Source organism: Trichosurus vulpecula, chromosome 8 (assembly GCF_011100635.1).
Source record: "Trichosurus vulpecula isolate mTriVul1 chromosome 8, mTriVul1.pri, whole genome shotgun sequence".
NCBI lineage: Eukaryota > Metazoa > Chordata > Mammalia > Diprotodontia > Phalangeridae > Trichosurus > Trichosurus vulpecula.
The window spans coordinates 167,824,412-167,847,671 of NC_050580.1; the positions used below are offsets into that span (position 1 = coordinate 167,824,412).

A 23,260-nucleotide genomic window follows, 5' to 3' on the forward strand; every position below is an offset into this window, starting at 1 on the left:
ACTATGCATAACAGTGCAAGGTCCTGGAGAAAAAGTAAAGACAAGTTTCCCACGCTCAAAGAATTTACAATCAAGTAATCAATGTAGTTTAATTGTTGCAAGAAAAATCCCTTACTTGGCAAAACAGATATATTTCAACAAAGTTTCCCTTAAAGTAAATTTGTGCTAAACAACTTTTCCACTTTCATTATGAAATAAGAGTTGTGTGGAAGAACAGTTTGGTCCCAGATCACACTTAATAACTTAGCAGCTTTTTGAAATTGCATATTTAAAGTGAAATATACATTTCTGACAAAATATCAGAAATACTTAAAATGCTACATGAATATGATAACTACAAGCGTTAACAGTTTCTCCAGCTCCCATTTGTATCATTCTGGTTTCCATAATGGGAAGAAATATAGTACAATGGAACAGGTACTCTAGCCAGTGAGTCCAAAGACATGGATTTTAGCCTCAGCTCTACTAACATTTGTGTGAACAAGTCACTTCACTTCTCAGGCTTAGATATCTCACCAAAAAAAGTGATTGTGGTTACATGATCTTTATGGTCTCTTCCAGGTCTAAAATTCTATGCTTTTGTTATTCACTCTGAAGTACAACAACAAAGTACAAGTAGGAATTTCTAAAGCTTTAGTAATTTGGCTAAATTTTTCATAATTTTAAAGTGCTTTTTTTGTACTTTTTAATAAAACTTACTGGCCTCTTTCTGAACATAGAATGATATCTATCAAGTTTGTTATAGCATCCTTAGTTGGTAGAAGATATTACATAAAGCCAAAGACTCAAATGTCTAAATTCTGTTTAGCAAGTGAAGCTCATCATGACATCTTCTGGAATATTGTGGCAAGGTAAGCAAAACTTTTAACTGCTGTAATTCTTTCCATAATTTTTGGTTCCTATAATTCTATACTCCTTCTTGTTATGTGTATATGGTTTTACTTCTTAAAATTTTATAACTGCAAAGGCTATCCTTCCTCACTCCAAGAAATACAAATGAACCAACAATGTTTGCTATAGAATAGATGCATGCAGACCCATTTATACTGTCATAAGAATAAGTAAGGTTGTTCTCCCTTGTTAGATCTTTGTCTATTAGAAGTTTCTTCCATCTGCCCTGAGTTGGTATTTCACATGTAGAATTCCAAAGGGGGGTGGGAACCATAAGGAGCTCTATAAAGCCTTCAATTCCTCACTTGAGGAAAACCCAAGACCACTGTAACTAGACCTGTGATTTCACAGGCATACAGAATTCCCAGATGAGGAAACTCATTCTACAAATGCAGTCCAGCACCTTTTCTGTAGCTTATAGTCTATATTCAAATCAGAACTTGAACCCAGGTCTTGCTGACTCAGAGTTCAGGTCTCTGTCCACTATGCAATGCTGCTAATAATATCAGAGGTAAGAGACCATTTGGGCTCAGATGGATCCATATAGCATCTGTCATTATAGATAAGACCCTCCACATCACATTTGTTAGGTAATCTTGGGTAAATTAGGAAATATTCCAGACCCATATTCTCATCTCTCTCAACCAACTACTGTACCTAAAGATCCCAAAGTGTAGATTTGGAAACAGAGGTAGCAGATAACACCCTGTTCCCCACCAGTCACCTTCCCGGAATTTCCAAAAAGGAAGGAGCATCTCTAATATATGTCAGAGATGAGGCTTTCCTATACAAAAAAAGAAAGCTGGGAAGCTATCTCTGAAGCTATGCACCACCTCTATCTTGGAAACTACCATACTTATCACCCTAATGTGGACACAGATTTGGAGATAGGAAGCATCCTATTCCCATCTCCAGCCAACTGTATGTAAAGCATATCCTTTATTTAATCTTCTTTGGATATAAAAGTTTTGTGAATGGGTTTCCTTTTCTGCTACCCAGTGTTCTTGCTTAAGTTATTCATTTGAATACATCATATTCTAATACACAAATACATCATATTTATTTGAAGAGACATTTGCTACCAAATCAAAGAACTGAAGTGGGTAGAAGAAATTAATCAATTCTCTTCATTTTTGAATTACTCAAATTCAGGAAGTTCTCATTCAAATTGCTGCAGTGAGTGGTCATAATTTAGATATGAACTGGTTTTGGAAAGGCATGGTTGTCATTATGTATCAAAATAAATATCTGTCAACTAGATGATTAAAAAGTTCATTTAAACACATACTATATGTAGTATAGTATACTAAAATCTGGGAGGTATAAAGATAAATAAGACGACATGCCCTCTAGAAATTCAATCTTATAATCTGTCTATTTCAAATTCTGCAGCAGTGGTCCCTCATAATTGGCAACAAGTTTATGTCCAATAATAATGAGAAAATGGGTAGATTGCGTCTGTATTTGTACCGTTATACCTAAATGGTTTCTTTATAACAGAGGGTTAGCACATCAAAATTTTATAGATTAGGCCTATTAGAGCACTGGTCTGCCTCCCTAACAAACATAAAGGAGAAGCTGGGAAGTTTAACAAGCAGTACAAAGGAGAACCTGATGTCAGGATCAAGATGTATATCCTTGTGGTTGTCTACTTATTATTGGACATTAAAAGAAAGAAAATGTTATACTACTTTTATTATTTATCTGAAAAAGCATCGAAGTTGCTTTTTTTCCCCTTTAAGGCAGTAGGACAGCCTTTCCTCTTTGAATAATACACACAGAATATAGTGTTATTTTTAAAAGCTAATTTTAACTTAAACTTTAGTGACTTTTGTCCAACCTGTTTTGTTATGTGAAAAACAACTTTATCTCCATTCCCTCATCATTTAACTCTCAATTTATCTCCTCTAACATCATATATTTATTTACCTCTATCTCTATATTGTATCAACTCCTCTCTTTTCCCTAACAATTCCTTTCTACAATTTCCTTGGACCTAACTCATCAATCTGAGGATATACAGAAGTGTTTCAATTTTAGCACGCATAGGGCCTCCAGGTGTACACTAAAATATGATAATTTACTATGCAGAAATCTACCATAACAGATTAGAAAAGTATAACGAATAAATTCAATGTATATTTTCAAAAGACTCACATAATACAATTTGGCCAGCAGGCAAGAATATATTACAATACGAGACATACATTTCCCAGCTATCTGTATCCTGCTGAAGCATAAAAAACAATTCGTGCTCATCTTGCCTAATGCTGTCTGAACAATTATCAACTGTTCTTTGGTTCTTTTCTTGACCTTTCTGCATCCTTTGACAGAGCTGTTCACCCTCCCCTCCTTATTACTCCCTTCTCTCCAGGTTTATGGGACACGACTCTTTCCTGGTTCTCCTCCTATTGATTTAATCATATTTTTCTGTATTTCCTTTGCTAGATTTTCATATAGCACATGCCTGCTAACAGTAGAGGTCTCCCAAGAGTCTATCCTAGGTACTCTTTTCTCCTTCTACACTACTTCACTTGGTGATCATCAGCTCCTATCATTTTTAATTATCATTTTCTACAAAGATGACTCAGATCTACTTGTCCAGTTTACCTCCAATCTTGCATCTCTAACTACCTTTTAGACATCTCAAAACAGAAGATCCTGGAGACATTTTAGATCCAACATGTCCAAAATGGAATTAATTTTCTTTTCCCCAAACCCTCCCCTCTTCTGAGCTTCCCTCTTACAGTCCAGGGTTTCACCAGTGAAAGTCGAGCTTTCAATCTAGGAGTTATCATCAACTCCTTGCTCTCTTCTCAGCTAAAATATCACCTTCTGCAAGAAGCCTTTCCCAAGTCCTCCTTAATCTTAATGCCTTCCCTCCGTGATTACCTTCAATTTATCCTGTATATAAACTGCTTGTATATAGGTGTTTGTACTTTGTCTCCTTCATTAGAAGACAGTAACTTCCTTGAAAGCAGGGATTTCCCTCTCCTTCTTTGTATCCACAACACTTGGCACGGTGCCTGGCACACAGAGGCTCAATAAATAAATACTAGCGGACTGATTTGACAACTGTTCCTCTTTCTTCACCATGTGTTTTTATGGTCATTTTTCTTTCTCTCTAAGAAATCATATAAAACCTCACAACTGAGGGACCTCAGAGGTTAACCACTAATCCAACCCCTATCTGGACCGGAATCCTTTCTACAACAACCTCAAGTGGTTATCTAACATGTCCTTGAACACTTTCAGTGATGACTCCAACTCCCTCCAAGGGTGGCTCCTTCCACTCTTGAACAGTTCTAATTACTGAGAAGTTTTCTCCTACGTGAAACCAAAATCCACTTTGCTTCTCTGCAATTTCTACTGACAGATCTAATTCTTCTTTCTGGGACCAAGTCACACAAATCTAATCTCTCCTCCATAAGAGAGTCCCTTCGAATACTTGTAGGATCGTAAGATTTAGAGTGGGAAGTAATCTCAAGGATGATCTAGTTCAACTCCTTCATTTTACAAAATTCACTGATTTGAAGCTCGGAGAGGTGAACTTACTTGCTCGAGTTTACAAAAGTGATTCAAAGACATGTTCCAAATAAAAAAAAAGTCCTATTTTTACTACACCTAGCTGCTTTTCCAACTACTGACAATAATGTTCCCTCTACCCCTGCTTTCCCTTCTCTGGGTTAAACAGCTCCAGTTCCTTCAACTGATTCCAGTACAGCATGTTTTGCACTCTTCTCACCATCATGGTCCCTCCTCTTCTGAACAGTTTCTAGTTTGCCAGTGTTTTGCCTAAAATACATGCCTGGACCTTAATACAATACTGTGGATGTGGTGTAAACAGAGCGGAGTACCATGGAACTATGACCCTACCCTTTTCACCATGGACAACATACTTCTACCTAATGCAGCCTAAGGTCATTTATAAGCCAATGCTTCAGTTGAAGGTTTTTAAGTATGACTGGTGTTATTTTAATTATATTTTTGAACAATAAGCTTATTTTTCTGCCATCTGGAAGAGGTCTCCATGATTCTTATATGTCTACTTCTGATAACAATGATAAAATAAATAAAACAAGTTAGTAGGCAAATCAAATTCAGAATCTAGTTCTACTGATTCCTAGTTCACACTCTAAGAGTAGTATGTTTTAGAAAGATGGTCTTTTCTGGTAAAAAAAAAAAAAAAAAAAAAAAAAGAAAGAAGTTTCTATGTGTACAAATACAGAGGAGTGGGGAAGGAAGGGGTAGTAGAAATGGAAGAAGAGAGAGAGAAACTAATAAGCTGTATATTGTACTAAGATAAACAGCTGTACATGTGTTTGCTTTTATTTTTAAAAATTAAATGCATAATATTTTTTCTTATGTCCCTTCCTAACTTCCTTCTCTCTGGTACTACCAATCATCTCAATGACATAACTCTGAAACTTTCTAGTCATTTCTGATTCATCCTTCTCCATTTCCTAGATATGGCTTCAGTTGTTGTTGTTGGTGAGTCATTTCAGTTGTGTCCATAATCCCATTTAAGAATTTCTTAGCAAAGATACTGGAGTGGTTTGCCATTTCCTTTTCTTGTTCATTTTACAGATGCAAAACCAAGGCAAGCAGGGTTAACTGGCTGCCCAAGGTCACAGAGCCACTAAGTATCTGAGGATGGATTTCAACTCATGAAGATGAGTCTTCCTGATTTCAAGCCCAGTGCTCCATCAACCACCCCATCTACCTGCCCTGATATAGCTTCTACTAGGTCTAAAATTCTATGTTTTGTGAAAATATGCCACTAGAATTCATCCTCTTTATCAGTGGAGCTGATATTGTAGTGGACTGGATTATCTGAAAACTGGTCTTATCTGATGACAATTAAAAACCATAACAGCAAAATTAACTAAAGAAGGTATTTTTATAGTCTTAAACAACAAATGCTTTATTGATGGTAATACCAAATTCAGAAAAAAAGACTTAAAAAAATTTAGAAACATTTAATTTACAGATAGTAAAAAAGTAACAATCACTATCTCTAATTTATTGTTCCTACAATATTTCTAATATTTAATACCAGAAATCAATCTGTAATTGATAACACACTGGTTCTGACATGAATATCCAGCAATGATCACTGTATAACAGCAATTTCAACAAGTGTCAGGGCTAACGGTAAGCTATTCAATAAATGAATTTGCCAATAAATTTTAAAGAAATTCATTCCCATTAACTTAAGCACTGGATTCCTGTGGATGAGCTCTGAGGTATATTTTAGTTCTAAAATCCTATGACTTCATCTTGTTAAATCATACAATTTAAACATGTGGAAGCTATTAGGAGCAGATGGAGGAGCTGAAATATTTATGATAAATCTATTGAACTACAGAAGCCCCAATATCTGTTCAAATGGAAAGGATTCTTTTATCTTCAATGACTTCATAAGTATCTGCTTCAATTAATTTTGGTAAAAAAGATAACTAAATCGTCATTCAATTTGCTCATGGCTGAAAAATTTATCTAAAAAAAAACTATTAAGAATAAGTAACATAAAACACAGGATTCATGATTTGGGTAGGTATTTGACTAACCCCCTCCTGAAGTCCCTTTCTTACAAATCTAAGTTATGATTCTATAACGAAATAGTAATAAATATTGATTGCTGACTAATGGAAGGTATTGGGTACACTGTCAATATAATTCAAATAGTACAAAGTGTCTTTTCAAAATGAAACCTGTACCTATCCATAATTATTACAAATACAGTTTTTTGGAGGAAAAAATATTGATTAAAGCACCTTCTGACCCATAACTAAAATCAAATCTAATCTTGTATAAGGTTATTTGCCTACTCTCGCATAGTGATTCCTTACATATAACTTCTCTAAAGCAATGACTATCAAAATGGAGAAGCTAGGATGGGAGGGCTAGTCCAAAGGAAAGGTATCTGGATAAGATATTTAACATACTGAGAAGAGACTGCAGATAAAAATGTTCACTGTGAGTGACTTTACTGTCTCAATTCACCAACTACAGTTTGATGTTGCTGCTATAGTTGCTACCACCAACTTAGATAAACCTATTTATCTGAAAGCATAGTAAGGAATAGCATAGTAAGGAAAGTAAGGAATAAAAAGTCACAAAACACACACACACACACACCTTACATATCAGATCTGACTGCTGGTTTCTCCCTCTGAAAGATCCAGGCCTCCAGTGATCTAAGCTAGCTTCCTAGGGTATCAGCTGAGTTTAGAATTGAGACAGGAAACCTTTATTTCTTTCTAAAATCCCTCGATTAATAGAAGCTCTACTAGAGGTGCTTAACCTTCTTGAACCTTCCAGGATCCTGAACCAGTTTGGTTTCTTGGGTTCAAAAGGCTGCTGCACTGAAACACTATTTAATTGTCCTCTTCTTTTCTTGGTGTTCAATTCTACCAAGTTCTTTTCTCTCTCTTCTACCCCTGTAAATTTTTCTCTTTCCCTTCTACTCCAGACCACAAGAGGCCCTTTTCTAAGGATTATTTACAAGAGGAAAAAAAATATATACAAAATCACAAATAATATACTAAGGAAATATAGTGAAAAATAGGCATAAAGAAACTCACCAGTTTCAGATTGAGTACACCAACTCTAACCTAATCCTTACCTAAAGTTTCCTAGGCCTAGTTTGACCTATGTCTTTATTCAGTCCTGGAACCCAAAGATGCAGCATCCAGCTCCCTTATGTTCCCAGATGAGAATGGCCTCTTCTCCTAGACCACCACCAAGATGATGTGGGGACTTTCCAACCTGGATAAATATGCCACTGCTCTAAGCCAATCAGGAAGCATCCTGACTGTATAACTGGCTTTAAGTGCTGCACACAAATAACTATATAATCACCCTGCTAACTAACTTCCCTATCCTCTTCAAGATATAAATAAGGAAATACAATGGTTAAATAACCACATGGTTGCCATCGCCTCAAAAACAGAAAAAAAAATTCAAGTCAATATACAGAATTAACATCCCCAAAACAACTTTTATTTTTTTTTAATATACTCTTTGCCCTTTCTCAACTACTTTGCCCCATCTATTCCTTGATAAAAGTCCTGAAAAAGGTATCTGGGAGGTAAGAACGTAAGGAAGAAAGAAGTTTACTTGGGAGGAAGTTATTGAGGTAATCAAATCATTTACAAGGATCTTTAGTGAAAATATGTAAAAGTCCTCAGTCTCTTAAGGATGTGTGTGTGTGTGTGTGTGTGTGTGTGTGTGTGTGTGTGTGTGTGTGTTGGGGGAGCAAGATTAGGGATGAAGATGGAATACAAGCTATAGCAACTGTACTCCTTCTCTCTCTCTCTCTCTCTCTCTCTCTCTCTGCCAGGCTGCTTCCTGTTTGTCTCCACCCTTCACCCAATGGATAGGGAAGCTAAAAAAGACTGAGCCACAGTACAGTCATGACCTAACACACTCCTAGAGGTATGTGGTAAATGCCACAGTGATCACAAGATTGGCACAGTTCTCTCTTTCAATAAGCTGTTTTTCTAGATTTTTGCTTAACTGACTGATTAGAGTCAACTGCTTAAAGGAACAGACAGAAAAAGATATTTTAAATACTTGATATAGAGTGACAAACACTTTGGGGTAAAGTGGCTACAGAATTGCCTTTTTTTTAACCTCCGTTAATTAATTTTAAGAGACTCTTTCACCAATAAGGTTTCGGATAAACCCAAATGTGGGAAAGGCAGTTTTGTATGAAAAACTTATCAGTGCTCCACCAACAGTCAAAATGTTGAATCTATTTCAAATGCATACTGGAGACTGTCTACTCAGACTTTTTTTTCCCCAAACAGGAAGTATCATAGTGACTCATTCTTCTTTGTAAAAGAATTCTCTTAATCTACCAAGTCAATAAATACTGGGCTATAGGCAAAGAAATGAAAATAAAATAGGCTAGGCCTAAAAGAAATCATGCCTTGGATAAGCAAGCCTTCTCCACTGTAAAGAGAAAAGAACATCTTTTTTTTGTTTCACTCCAGCACAAATTTTAGTTTCTTTTTTGAACAACTTGCTATCCTCTACTACCACACCCCCCGCAAAAATTCTATGGTTCTCTTCTTCCTACACTTCATATTAGAATAATAGTCACACCTGCACGATCTTTCTACATCACTACTTCTCAAACTGGAGTTAAATGGAGAGAGCCACAATAAATCAAAGGCCTGGTTCATCACATAGTTACTTGGTATATGGTTTCTAGTAACTGAAAAACTCAGTTCTTAGTTATCCAATCTCACATGGGCCCCCACTTTCATTCTTCTGTGATTGACGTTATCATCCTCTATACCAGCCCCCTTACAGCACTGTCTTCTTCCATCTCCCTTTTCAGCAGAGAATATTGTCTTCTGTTTTACTGAGAAAAAAAGGCCATCTACCTGATCTCCCTCTTCTCCCCTACTTGCTATGTCAAAATCCCTTCTCATTTTCTCTTTGGTGTCAGGTTCTGAGAAGGAGGTAGCCCTTGATCAAGCCGAACCTTCAGCTTCTGCTCTTGATCTTAGATGTGCCTATCTATTCCAGGAGCTTGACCCTTTGTGATCTCTTGCCTCTTTCTTTCTTCTCTAATCCACCTATTCCTTCCCTGCTGCCTAGAAATATGTCTTTATGACCTTCACCCTCATGCCCTCAAGCTCCTGGCCTATATATTTTCTCCTTCTCATAAGCCATCCTAGAAAGTACCACCTTCACTTGTTGCCTCCGTTTCCCACTCCCTTCTCAAACCTTTGGGATTTGGCTTCTGATCCAAAATTCTTCTCAAACTATTCTAAGTTTATCTCAACTATTCAATGTTCCTCTCTCAGTACTCAGATTTCCTACAGCATGACACTGACAACTGCCTCTTCTTGGACACGTTTTCCTCCTCGCTCTATCTTGGCTCTCCTTCTACTTGTCTAACAACTTCTCAGTCTCCTTTGTCAGATGATTATTCACTCATTCTACTGCCCTCCAAATGTGTTCCCCAAGGTTCTATGCCCTTTTCTCCCCATATACTTGTTTAGTGTTCCCATGGGTACAATTATCGTCTCTATGCATGATTCTCATATCTTTATATCCAGTCCTAATGTCTCTCTGGAACTCTGGTCCCACACTACCAACTGTCTGCTAAATAGTACCCCCTGGATGTTCCACTGGCATCCCTTAACTCAACTTGTTCAAAATGTAACTTACTACCATTTCCCTAAACCTAACCCTCCTCCAAACTTCCCTATTTCTGTCAGGCACACCAGCATGCTCCCAGTCACCCACATTCACAAATTTGGGAGTCATTACTGACTTTTCTCTCTCCATCGTTCCTCCCCTCCCCTATAACCAATTATTAGCCAAGTCTTGTCAAGCCTATCTCCACAGCATCTCTCTCATATGCCCCTTATACCATGGTTTAGGGACTGGCACTATCTGGACTACTGCAATGGGGTAGCAAAATGGAAAGAGCACTGCATTTGTAGTTACAGGAACTGGGAACTCTGCAGGTGTCACTTCTTTTACATGACCTGATACAAATCTTAATCTCCGGGGTCTTGGTTTCCTCATCTGTAAAATGATGAAGGTAAACCAGATGACTTCAAAGGCCTCATCAAGCTCTAACTCTATGATTCCTGTGTCTAGTCTTTTGTCTAATCCATTCTCCACAGAGCCATCAACATAATATTCCTAAGGCACAAGTCAGACCATGTCACTCCCTGCTCAAAAATCTCAAGCATCTAAAATACAAACTTCTCAGCCTGGAATGTAAAACCCTCCATAATCTACCTGCCTTTCTAGACTCTCTATTCAGAAACCTGACATTCCAACCAAACTGGCCTACTAGCTGCTCCCCAACTTCATGAGTTCCACCTCCCATCTCCACATATCAGCCCGGTTGAGCCCTGTGTCTGGAATGCAGCCCAACCTCACCTCCATCTCTTAGAATCTCAAATACTACCTCCTCTGTGATGCCTTCCTGCTCTCCCTAGATGTTAGTGCTCTTTTCCTCCTCATGTTATAGTTATCTCTGTACCTGTTATATTCCCCTAATGAACGATAATATTCTCAAAAGCAGGGACTGTTTTGCCTTTGTCTCTGTATTCCTAGAGCTTAGCACAACAATTTCCACATAAGCAGGCTCCTAATAACTATTTATTCAATTCTATTGTTAGAGCATGTCCTTCATGGCTTAACTTCTGTGAACCTCCACTTCCTTATCTGCTGAAACAGGGATGACAACTGCTGACCACTTACAGGGCTACTGCAAGGAAAGCTTTTCACAAAGCCTGAAGTGTTATAGAAATGTGAATTACCATATTATTATTACTTTCTTAATCTTCTACTGATGTATTATACATGTCCCACAAGTTATATCAACCTGATTCAGGTCCTCGTCACCTCTCATATGGATTTACTGCAATGGTTTCCAAAATGGTCTTCAAATTGCTCCCCTTTCCAATCCAACCTCTACAAGCTATCAAAGTGATCTTCCTAAACTGCAAGTCTCATCATATTATTCCCCTACTCACTGGTTCCTACTGCCTCGATAATCAAAAATAAACATATCTGTAAAGCCCTTCCTGGTGCTGATCTAACTTTCCAACTTTGCTATACATTACTTTTCTGTCTACATTCCACGATTCAGTCAAAATGGCCTTCTTGCTATTCTCTCTCATTCTTTCTCTCTCTCTCTCTCCCATTTCTAGGCCATTGTACTCCTTCCTCATTTCCATCTCCTAGAATCCCTTGTTTTCTTTAAGACTGAGCTCTAGTACCACTTTCTACAGGAAGCTTTTACTAATCCCATCAGCTGCTCCCTCATCTCCCTCACCAAAAAATTAGTTTGCATTTATTTTGTACATACTGATATATGTACATTTTACCTCCCCCAAAAGAGAGTAAGCTTCTCAAAGGAAGGAACTGTTTCATTTTTGTCTTTGTATTGCTTGTACCTAGCACAGCACCTGCCTGACACTACTAGGCACTGAATAAATTTACCTGTTGATTGATTTCTTCCAGTTTCTCCTATTTGAAAATAAGAAGATATTAAGGGTCTAATTTCTCTCCCACATTTAAACATTTCAAAAAGTGGTATCAAGACTCTCAAAGAAAGGAAACAGGTTTTTGAGATTTAGAATAAACAATGTAAAAGAATTTTAGAAGAAGGATATTGAGATCAGAAAAGGAGACTTTGGCAGATAAGTTTTTGAAGAGTTTTAGCTTCTAGAGGTACGTATTGAAGAATGGCTTTAGAAAGGACTATGTTGCATAGCCATCCATATCCTTTCTCCAACTGTACAACTCACCAAATGGCAACCAACCATTACCATGTCTTCCCATCTCTTCACCAAACTTCCTACTTTCTGCTCTAACATTAACACATCTTTTTAATAATGCACTTTGTTCTCAGAATCATACTGCCAATATAGTATAACAACAAACAGGGATTTTATGAACAGATCATTTGCACAAGAGTCTTTGAGGAGAATTTCTGAACTTTCCCCCCAGAAAACTAGCACCAACAAAAAAAATACTCCTTAGTTATGCAATAACAATTTTCCATTTCTGAACAGCTTCAAAGAGAACGTCTTTAAACTGAATTTTGCAAATGGGAAGATGGACCAAGCACAAGATACTAGGACCTTTTGGAGGAAGGATCTGAAGAAACTACTTTAACTCTGTAGAGGTCACACTTCAAAGCACTGTTCCTCCACCCTGCAATCTAAAGGGAAGGGCCCCCGGATATGAGACCTCTACAGATGGAGGAGGGTGGGAAGAACTGCAAACAGCTGGCTTCTAAGTGATTTTTTTTTTTTTTTACAAAGCAGCCTCTGCTTATACTCTCCTGTGACCACAGAGCACCTCCCAGACTCTTAAGTTCTCTTTGCTTCCAACTTATACTACAAATACCTGCTAGACAAATCTTTAAAACAGTGCTTTTAATATATAATTTCCTATCATATCAAATTTAATAGCTTTGCTGATTCTGGTTTTCAAGGCCCTTCATAATGTAGACTCATTCTACCCTAGCAAACTTTATTTCCCACTACTCCCCACTCCAGTTTGGCTGGACTTCTCACAAATGCACTATGTTCCTTTCATCCTGTCTTTTCCTTACCCAAATTTTACCTAGCTCAAAGTCTCACTTCCATGTAACCTTCCTTAGCTACTCCCTGATCTTTCTCTCTCCAACTAAATTGTAAACTCTTTGAGGAAAGGAACTCTACTTTCCACTTCAGTAACCCTCCTCCCCCAGCCTTAAGCATACTGCCTAACTCATAGTATGCACTCAATACTGAACCCCGTAGATGCTACAGAAGTAGTTAGTGTTGTCCCACCCAATCTCAGACTTCTGAGGATTTGTACCACTAGAATCACAGGATAGTTCAGCTGAAACAGTATCATCTTCAAGATCACATAATCTAGGTCTTCTTAACTTTGTTTCTGCATCATTCACCCCTTTGGCAATCTGATGAGGCTTACAGATCGCTTCTCAGAAAAAATGTATTTAAATGTATAAAATAAAAATACATAAGTTCCAATGAGTGGTAGCATGGTGTGGTGGATAGAGCTAAACTAGGTATCAGGAAAATCTAAATTCAGTCCAGCCTCTGACACACATTGGATGTGTGAACACATAACCTTTCAATGCCCCGGTCAACTGTTTAAGCCTACAAACTACACAACAATCACTATCTGCCTTGGTACAAGATATGTGGAATTTTCTTACTAGCTGTTCTTTATACCAATGCACAAGGTATAATTAAACAATTACTTGGCAAATAGGATGGATAAAAATTTGGTATGTATAATACTTGAAAATTATATTAAAGTCAGCATCTATTTACTGTTCCAGGTTTCAACTTGGCTCCTATCCCACTGTTTAACAAGCCCAGATCGCCATCTTAAAAATGAAACAAACAAAAAATAAACAACAACAAAAAAAACCATTTCACTTGAACCTGCCCATTCCCTAAAGCTATCAGCATCTCATCTCTCCTTCCCCTACACAGCCAGACTATTGTAGACTCACCTGTCAATCCCTTGAAAACTGACTTCCAACCAGCCCTACTATTCAATATAAACTGCTCTCTACAAAATGTTCATTTAATTATTAAATTTGATGACTTTTGCTTAGTCCTTATCCTTCCTGACCTATCTGTAGCTTTTAACACTACTGACCACCCCAGGCCCTCCTCCTGAATGAATACTTTCCTCTCCCTGCTCTCTCTCTTGGTTCTCCTATTTCTAACCATTCTTTCTCAGTCTCCTTGGCTGGATTGCTATCCATTTCTTTTCCTCCATGTGTGGAAGTACCCTAGAGTTCTATCCTTGGCCTTCTTCTATCTAATGGTGCCATTATCTTCATGGGTTCAATTATCATCTTTATGAAGATTAAACCAAGATGCACATTTTTCATTTCTCTCCTATACTCTACTCCTATATCATCAAATACTTGCTGAATATCTCCTTCCAGATGTATTAGCTATTTCAACTTTGTCCAAAACAAACTTATTTTCTTTTCCTCAACCATAAACTCTCTTCTTAAAATCCCCACTTCTGTTGAGTGGATCAGCATCTGCCCAGTTATCAAGATTCACAACCTCTGGATCACCTTCTTGACTCCTCTCTTTCACCTTCCATGACCTGTTGGCCACCTAGTTCTGTAAACTGTACCTTCATAGCATGTCTCACATCTATCCCCACACTCCTACTCACATGGACATAATCCTAATTCAGGCCCTTTTCACCTACAGCAACAGCCTCCTCATTAATCTCAGTTCCTTAAGTCTCTCCCCCTCTCCAATCTCTTACCCACACAGCTGCCAAAATGATGTTCCTAAAACATATGCATGACCATATCAGTCCCCTGCTAAAAAAGCTCCAGTGGTTCCCTATTACCCCTAGGATAAAATACAAATTCTGTGTTTGACATTTAAAGTCTTTCACAATGCTAATCCAACCCTTCTTTTTTCTTCTCTTTTTTTTAAAGTGTTTCCCCCCCCAAATTGGTTATTTATTTTTACTTTTCAACATTCACTTCCATAAGTTTTAAATTTTCTCCCCCTCCCTCCCCAAGATAACATGCAATCTGATATGGGCTCTATACATACATTCCTATTAAATACATTTTCACATTAGTTATGTTGCAAAGAAAAATTATATAAGATATATATATATGTATGTATATATATATATATGTACATATATACATATTAAAAAGATACTATACAAGAATGGGAGAAGTCAGGAGAAAAAAAAGAAGACAATCTGCTTTGCTCTGTATTCCATCAACCTAACTTTCCTGAATATCATGAACTCCACCTTACACATTCTGTCATTCCAGTCAAACTAGCCCATATCCTGTTCCTCATATGCAACGTTCCATCTCCCACCTCCATGCCTTTGCACAGACTATTCCTTATACCTTCAATGTCCTCTCTCCTCAACTCTACCTCTTGGAATCCCTAACTTCCTTCAAGACCCAGGTCAAGTGCTACTTCCTACATGAGTCTCAACTGTAAAATGGGGCTCACAACAGCAGAGGATTGTGAGGTAAATGAAATAATATTTACAAAGCACAACACAGTGCCAGGCAAATAGGTGCTTGATATTTGTTCCCTTCCCTTGTCCCCTTCCCCAAGGACTCTGGATACAAAGGCAAAAACCTACCCTCAAGGAGCTTATGGAAGGACAACATATAAATAACTTGGTACAAACAAGATATAATCAGAGTGTATGAAGGTATTCAGAAGGGGGAAGGCATTAGCATCTGGACAGAGCAGGAAAGGCCTACTGCAGAAGGATGAGAGTTTTGAAGCCAGGATAAATAAGACAACAGTGCAATTCATTTATGGGACACATTCAGCGTTCCAGACACCCCCAAGAGGGCCATGTAGCATAAAAAGGCTATAAAAGCAACCTTAATGTTGCTAACTTGTTTTCCCTGGAAGAGTTTTCATAAACTCTAGCTGAGTGTGTGGAGGGAAGTAAGGCGTAAGACTGGAAGGGCAGAGAGGGGCCAGGCTATGAAGAGCTTCAAATATCAAAGAGAGGGATCTTATATTTGATATCGGAGGCAACAGCCTCCAAAACTCACATGATGATATGGTCAGACCCATGCTGTGGAGGGATTCCCAAACATAGCCATAAAGGCTACCTTAATATTGCTAACTTGTAAAAAGGTGACCCTACCTGGGGGGGGGGGGGCTATCTCTCCTCCTTTATTGTTCAAACACTCCCCATTAATTATAATCCTTCCTCATCTCCAGCCTTGTTTTTTCTCTGAAGATCTTTCATCCTAGATATTATCAATATAGCAAAAGGGACAACAATCACTGATTATTAATCAATCTCTGAAAACTAATAATGAAAAACACTTCCCTCTGTTCAGCACACATAGGAAGGCCTACAGATATAAAATATGGTATACACTGTCAGAGATAGTGAGTGGGTTTGACGAGGGAAGGAGCAATTAAGGGAAAATGGTTGTGATATAAGAACAAAAAGCATCAATAAAACTTTTTTTAAAAACTGATATCTGAGCCAATGAAATGTAAGCTCAGAGACTGTTCCAAGGAGAATGGGTATGCAATGGAACATAACAGGCTAATGAAAGTATTACATATAGCCAGTGGTTGCTCTAATGCTTTTCAGCCGAAGAGAGATTTCCACCAGGCTGTTGTTGGTAAAATTCTAAGGAACATCTGGAGAATGGAGCAGGTTCCTCCCTTCTGGGGCTCTGTTTGGAATATATCACCACCACCGTTTCTTCAAAGATTTACTTGGAATAGGAGTCTGATGATGGGGGGAGGGGGAGGAGGAGGAAGGCAAACTCACCCTATTAAAAGGAAGCAAAAGCAATTCCTTAGGTATAGTTCACTCGTGATCACGTAAGAGATTCTTGCTATTCAGTTTGACAGTACTTATTCCAATTAAAGAATTCCTTTATTGATATTTTAACTTTCTCTATTTAAGCCTTTAGAAAAGCCCTGTGTGCGCATAGATATATCTATATGCCCATATAGATATATCTATACACACGCACACTTTTATTCTGAACTGGACACCAAACAAAATGAGCATTTCCATTTACAAACGAAAAGAAAAAGACGACAGTATTTATAAAACCATGACTAACAACCGCATGCTGCCTGCGTTTCCCTTTAAGTATATAATAAGATCAACCAGTGACTTTCAAAATTTTCTCACTTGTCTGTTTCTATTCTTTTCCGTGCATTTTTAAAAAATGCTTTAACAATCCTCTTTTCTTTCTTGACAACCCTATCCCTAGTCTTCCCTCTCTCTCTAACTCTGCCCACCCCCCCAAAAAATAAAAAAAAAATTGTAAAAACCCACTTGTAACAAATATGTATAGTCAAGCAAAACAAGTTCCTACAATGGCCAGGTCTGAAAACATAGGTTTCACAGTGTACCTTAAGTCAATTACCTCTTTGTCAGGGGGTGGGTAGCATGCTTCATTAGCAGTCCTCTGGAATCATGGTTAACACATTAATCAGAGTCCTTAAGTCTTTCAAAGTTATTTTAGAAAAACCCTTTGAAATACAAATAATTATTTACCATTCCTTTTCTAGGAAAAATATAAATGGAAAAAAAAATTTTTGAATCAGTCTCAGTCTATTTCCAGCATGGAATAGGAGTTCAGAAAGAGTTTACAATTTAGTAAGAAGAGTAAGAATTGTCTTTTAACTACCATGCAAGGCTCTAACTCGACTTTCTAATGAGGCTTCATTTTTTTGTGGTTGTTTAAGGGGCATTTCCAGAATTTTAAACATGTTTTCAGATATAACAGTTGAATATAAATGATTTGGGGATCTTCTATAATTCTTCTACTCCCCTACAGTATTACAAAGAATCAAATTGACTACAGATAAATCATTTCATAAAACATTTTATTTATGAGTATAATTCTGGCCTTAGAGTCAGGAAGACCTGAGTCTGAAACCTGCTTGACACAGGCTGTCCATAAGCAAGTCATTTACCTTCTCTAACCTCAGTTTCCTCATCTGTAAAATGGGGATATTAATACCAATAGTATCTATCTCACATGGTTAGAGTGAGACCAAAAGTGCAGAGCTTTGCAAATGCTAAAGCACTGCATAAATGCCAGATGTTATTTTTACCAAAATTTTAGTTCTTCTTTAATTCTTCACATTTTCCTAATATGCTGTGTACAGTGGATCACTAGTAGCTCAAAAGAGCTTTCTAGTAGCTCTCATATTTCCCTTCCATTCTGCCTTATACTCTTGGTGTAAGGAATCTGGATCAAAAAAAGGGTAATAAATAGGTGAGAAGAAATAGAGAAGAGATAAATCAAGAAATGACAAGGAGAGTTCTGACAAAAACAATTTCTTTTCCACTAACACTCATTTCTGAAGCTAAGAATCCTTTTGTCATCCATGTTTTCACTCTCATTCCTTCTCCTGCTGTCCTTTAGTCTCTTCTTCTGCCTCTCTGTTAAATCATAATTGCCATTTACCTAACAACTAGGTTTATAAATGTTTTATAGATACAGTATTTCATTGGATCTTCATGGCAACCCTGTGAGGCAGGTACTGCGACAGTTATTCTTCCAGATGGGGTAACAGGCGTAGAGAAAGGGTCTTGCTCATGGTACACAACTAATAAGCAAAAATGGGATTAGAGTGTGGGTCTCGCCTGACTTTAGGTGCAGCATTCTTTCCATTATACCCAATAGTCAGTCAACCAGTCAACAAGCACTTGTTAAGCAACTACTACATGCCAGGCACTGTGCTAAGTGATGGGGATACAAAAAAAGGCAAAAGACAAGCCCTGCCTTTAAGGAGCTCACAATCTAACGGGGGGAGGCAACAAGCATACAAATATACACAAACAAGAAATAATTAGAGGGAAGGTACTGGAATTAAGAGGGGCTGGAAAAAGCTTCCTGTAGAAGGTAGAATTTTTGGTTGGGACTTGAAGGAAACCAAAAGGAGTCTCTTTCTTCTTTCTCCTCAATGTCTCTAACAGTTGGGAAGAACCTCAAAGTCACTTCTCCAACACACCAAAGCTCTCTACCAGAGGGGCCGTTACCATGGAGTCTAGTGACAGATTTCAGGGGGTCCATGAACTTGGATGGGAAAAAAAATTGCATCTTTATTTTCACTGAGCTCTAACTGAAATTTAGCACTTCTTTTGATTATCAATGTAAGCAGCATTGTTCTGAGAAGGGTTCCACAGGCTTCACCAGATTGTCAAAGGGTCCATGACACAATCCCTCCTCTCTAACAATCCCAACAAGTGAATCATTAAGACTCTACCTAATGGGAAACTAATTCTTAAGGTGAACCATTTCACTTTAGGAAAGCTCTAATTTCTATATCTCCCTTCCATCTTCTCTTCTCCAGGCTAAACAGCCCTAATTCTATTAAACTATTCCCACTATGGCATGGTTTCACTTCCCTATCCCACCCCATATGCCCTCTCCTGGACATACTTCAGAAGCATTAAGATAGAAAAGTAATTTCCCCAGGAAAAGGGGTATATTCTCTAGTATTCCTTACCCCAAACCATCAACATTACTTTACCTTAGTGCAAGTGCCTTCTAAGATTATCTCCAATTTATCTTGTGTATATCTTGTTTGTACATAGTTGTTTGACTGTGGTCTTCATTAGATTGTGAACTCTTTAGGACCATGGACTAGGTTTTTGTTTTGAGTTCCCCCCCTTTCTTTGTATTCCTAGCACTTAGCATAGTGCCTGACACATAGAAGGCACGTAACAAATGCTCATGTCTCACTACACACTTTGACCCCTGTTCTCTCTCTTCCAGTTTGAAGGCTAGGATCAACACATGAGGACTATTGAAGAATGTGATAAAGGGAGAGTGTGCAGGATTTGTAGTCAAGAGACCTAAGTCTGCCACTTACTATCTATGGGATCTTTAACAAATCATTACACTTCTCTCAGTTTCCCCATTTGCAAAATAAGGGGATTTGGACCTGATGAATTTTATGGCTCATTCCAGATCTAAATTTATGAAGGCAACCCAACTGACTTAATCCTCATTTAGAAGAGGAAAATGCATCTTATAGCCTGTTGAGTTCTGATACTCCTGACAAAGTCAAAGGAAACCTCCCTTCAGTCCAGCTCTAATCTCTCTTAAACTCCAGGCCTAAAGTACCAATGCTTGATACCTGCACCTGGATATCCCGCAGCTATCTCAAACACCACCTATCCAAATTCATTATCTCCCCCAACCCCAAATTTGCTCTAGTGAAATTTTAAAAAACTATTTCATACTGCATTTCCTATCTGAGATAAGAATCAGATAAGAATGAGTAGTATATTAGGCATGAAACTATGAATATTCATCTAATGAACTGTTTCTGAATCTCTTTCATAAACTGAAGGGATAGGTGTATAAAACTAAGGGCAGTTAGGTGGTACAGTTGACAGAGTGCTGGGCCTGGAGTCAGGAAGACTCATCTTCCTGAGTTCAAATCTGGCCTCAGACTAGCTGTGTGATCCTGGGTAAATCCTTTAACCCTGCTGGCCTCAATTTCCTCACTTGTAAAATGAGCTGGAGAGGGAAATGGGAAACGACTCCAGTATCTCTGCCAAGAAGAAAACCTCAAATGGGGTCATGAAGAGTCCTACATGACTGAACAATAACACAAAACTAGGCAGGGAAAGGGGGCATGGGATAGTGGAAAAAGCAGTGGATTTGGAGTCAGAAGACATGAATTTTAATCTTGGTGAATTTAGCACTCATTTTCTGAGCTTTAGTTTCTCTGTAAAATGTGGCTAATAGTCCTTGCAGCACTAACAACCTCAGAGTCATAGTGTGGAAAACACTAGTTATACTATACAAAAGTCTTAGTATAATTTTAAACTCTCAAAGCTTTAAACTGCACTAAGTCCTTTGAGGCACTCTGTATATGTGTGACCTGTTATGAAAGGAAAATAACAGACTCAAAGGCTTTAAAAACAGGAAAGGGACCTTAGGTCACTCCTCTCCTCAATTTACAACTCAACGTGCATTTATTAATGCATACTATATACAAGGTAATCCCTTTGTAAATGCTAGAGTATATTATACCATACAAAAGTCTTGGTGCAATTTTAAACTCTCAAAGCTTGAAACTGCACTAAGACCTTTGAAGCATTCTGTATACATTTATCTGGGGCATTTAACACAATGCCTGGTACCTAGAGTAGGCACTTAGTAAATGCTTATCGACTATAAGAGAGAGTAAAGATAAAGATGAAAAGCATTTCCAGTCCTCGAGGAGCTTACATTCTACAGGAACGGATAAATAAGACCAACCAAGTCCAGACCCACCAAGTCCTTTTGCTTCAGCTTTCATTCTACTGGAAATAGAATGCTGAGTCCTATGACAAAATGTTTAGTCTCTTGGCCTAGTTATAAAGGTAAGAAGGTGGAAGACTACCAGCGATGAATGAGTGACTCCAAGGCTATTTTTTTTTAGGTCCAATATAAATTGGGCAGGCCTAGTAATTAATTAAAGCTACTGAAAAATCATGTATAAGATTCCTAGATAAAGGTAGAAACACGAACTACGCATACAAAAAAAAAAATTCTGGGAGCAAAGGGGAAAAGAGGCCATTGTAACCATGTTATTATCCAAACAGCCAACTCTCTGCATTAATCTCCTATCAACACGCCTATTTCCTGTTGAAGTTATGACCTTCTGGGATTCGTTTTACCGTAGTTTTCACTACCAGAAGACTTTTCGCTTTAAGAGACGCCAACGGCAGTTTGGCAAAGTTATCCTTTGCAAAACAATAAACCAAGGCAGTTTTGTATTCTACCTGTAAAACAGGATTTTTAAAAAGGAAAACTCCAGTTTCTGTAAGGCAAACGCCCCGTGACGTAATCCTGCCCTCCAGATACCTGCACACAGGGCTGCACGGTGCATGCCCACTTGGGTCTGATGGGAATAATTTCCTTTCGGTACAACACAGTAGATACTTAAAATGCAATTGTCAAACCCGACGGATAAAGCGTCCATGACAGCTGTTTGTCCGGACAACTCGGGAGAGCCTCCTGGAAGGCCAGTCTAGCCCAGATCGCCGGAGGTGGGGCGCGCCGGGCTCCTTTCCGAGCCGAGGCTTCGGGCTGGAGCACGAGGAGCCGGCGACCAGAGCCCGGAGCCCCGCGCGGCCGCAGGGTCGGGTCGGGCCGGGCTGGGCGCCGCCTCCTGCGAGCAGCCGCTGCAGCCCATACCTGAGGCATCCCGCGCGCAGCCCCCCGGGGGCTCCTCCGCGTACCGCACCGAGGCTCGCGGCCAACGCCCAGCCGGCCCCACTTCCTCTCGCGCCCGCCGGATGCGCCCCCCGAAAGCCAGCCGGCTGCTCCCCTAAGCCGACGGCGGAGGAGCCCCAGAGAAGAGCAGGAAGCCGGCAGCCGAGGCGAGGCAAGGCAAGGCGAGAGCCGCTCCCTTCTCAGCCACTATGGCCGGTCCAACAACCCGGCCCGCATTCTCCCGGAACACTGACTTCCTGGGAAGTCCTGGGGGGGCGCTTACCTGAAGCCCGCGAGGGCTGCCAGTCGCCGCTGCCCACTTCCTGGGTCTCCTGTCCCAGGTGCTCCGCTCAGACCCCACCGGCCGAGCCACTCTTCAGCAGCTGTACCAACTCTTACCCGGCTACTCACAAGGATTCGTACCCCCTCCCGCGGTCCCCTCCGGCGCATGCGCATACATGCTCCTCATTGCGGGGCTTCATGGGAAATGTAGTCCCGAAAAAGACTGGCGTGACCCGTCCCAGGGATCAGAATTTTAGAATTGGAAGGGATTGTAGATACAATGGAAGCCCCGCCCTCCTTCATTTTACAGAGGAGGAAATTGAGGCACAGTGAGGTTAAATGACTCATCCAAGGCCTCCTTCCCCTATTTTACGGATGAATAAACTGAGGCATCCTGCGGTTAAACGAGTGAGAGTAGTAAGAGCCTGAGGCAGGATTCTAACCTAGGTCTCCTTAACCCTAACTTGATCCAAGCTACTACTCCCTAAAAAGTAGTTTAGAAATTTAAGTAATAATGTAAGCTTACATAACACTTTTAAGATTTACAAAGCACTTCCTCTCAACTGCCCTTTGAGGTAGGTAGCACAAGATGGGGAAACTGAGACTTAGGAATTGAGTGACTTGAGGAGGATTATACAGATTCCAGTTTCAATCAAATTCAATAAATATTTATTAAAAAAAAAAAACTTTGCTAGGGCAACTAGGTGGTGAAGTGGTAGAATCCTAGCCTTGGAATCAGGAGGGCTGAAGTTCAAATGTGGCCTCAGACACTAACTGGGTGACCCTGGGCAAGTCACTTAACCCTGTTTACCTCAGTTTCCTCATGTGTAAAATGAGCTGGAGAAGGAAATG

The 23,260-nt window shown here is 39.1% G+C and overlaps 1 protein-coding gene across 2 annotated transcripts in view; it reads right to left on the reverse strand.

The window, feature by feature from the left end:
- Positions 1-22,578, reverse strand: part of TMOD3 (tropomodulin 3) — a 78,847-nt gene extending 56,269 nt beyond the window's left edge. Inside the window, exon 1 of one of the 2 annotated variants that reach the window (XM_036734804.1) lies at positions 22,410-22,578. The gene's annotated coding sequence lies outside the window, so the exon portion shown is untranslated. Of the gene's footprint in view, positions 1-22,108; positions 22,126-22,409 lie in introns of those variants that run through there. The other variant, XM_036734806.1, reaches the window with a different exon arrangement.
- Between the last annotated feature and the right edge of the window lie 682 nt (positions 22,579-23,260).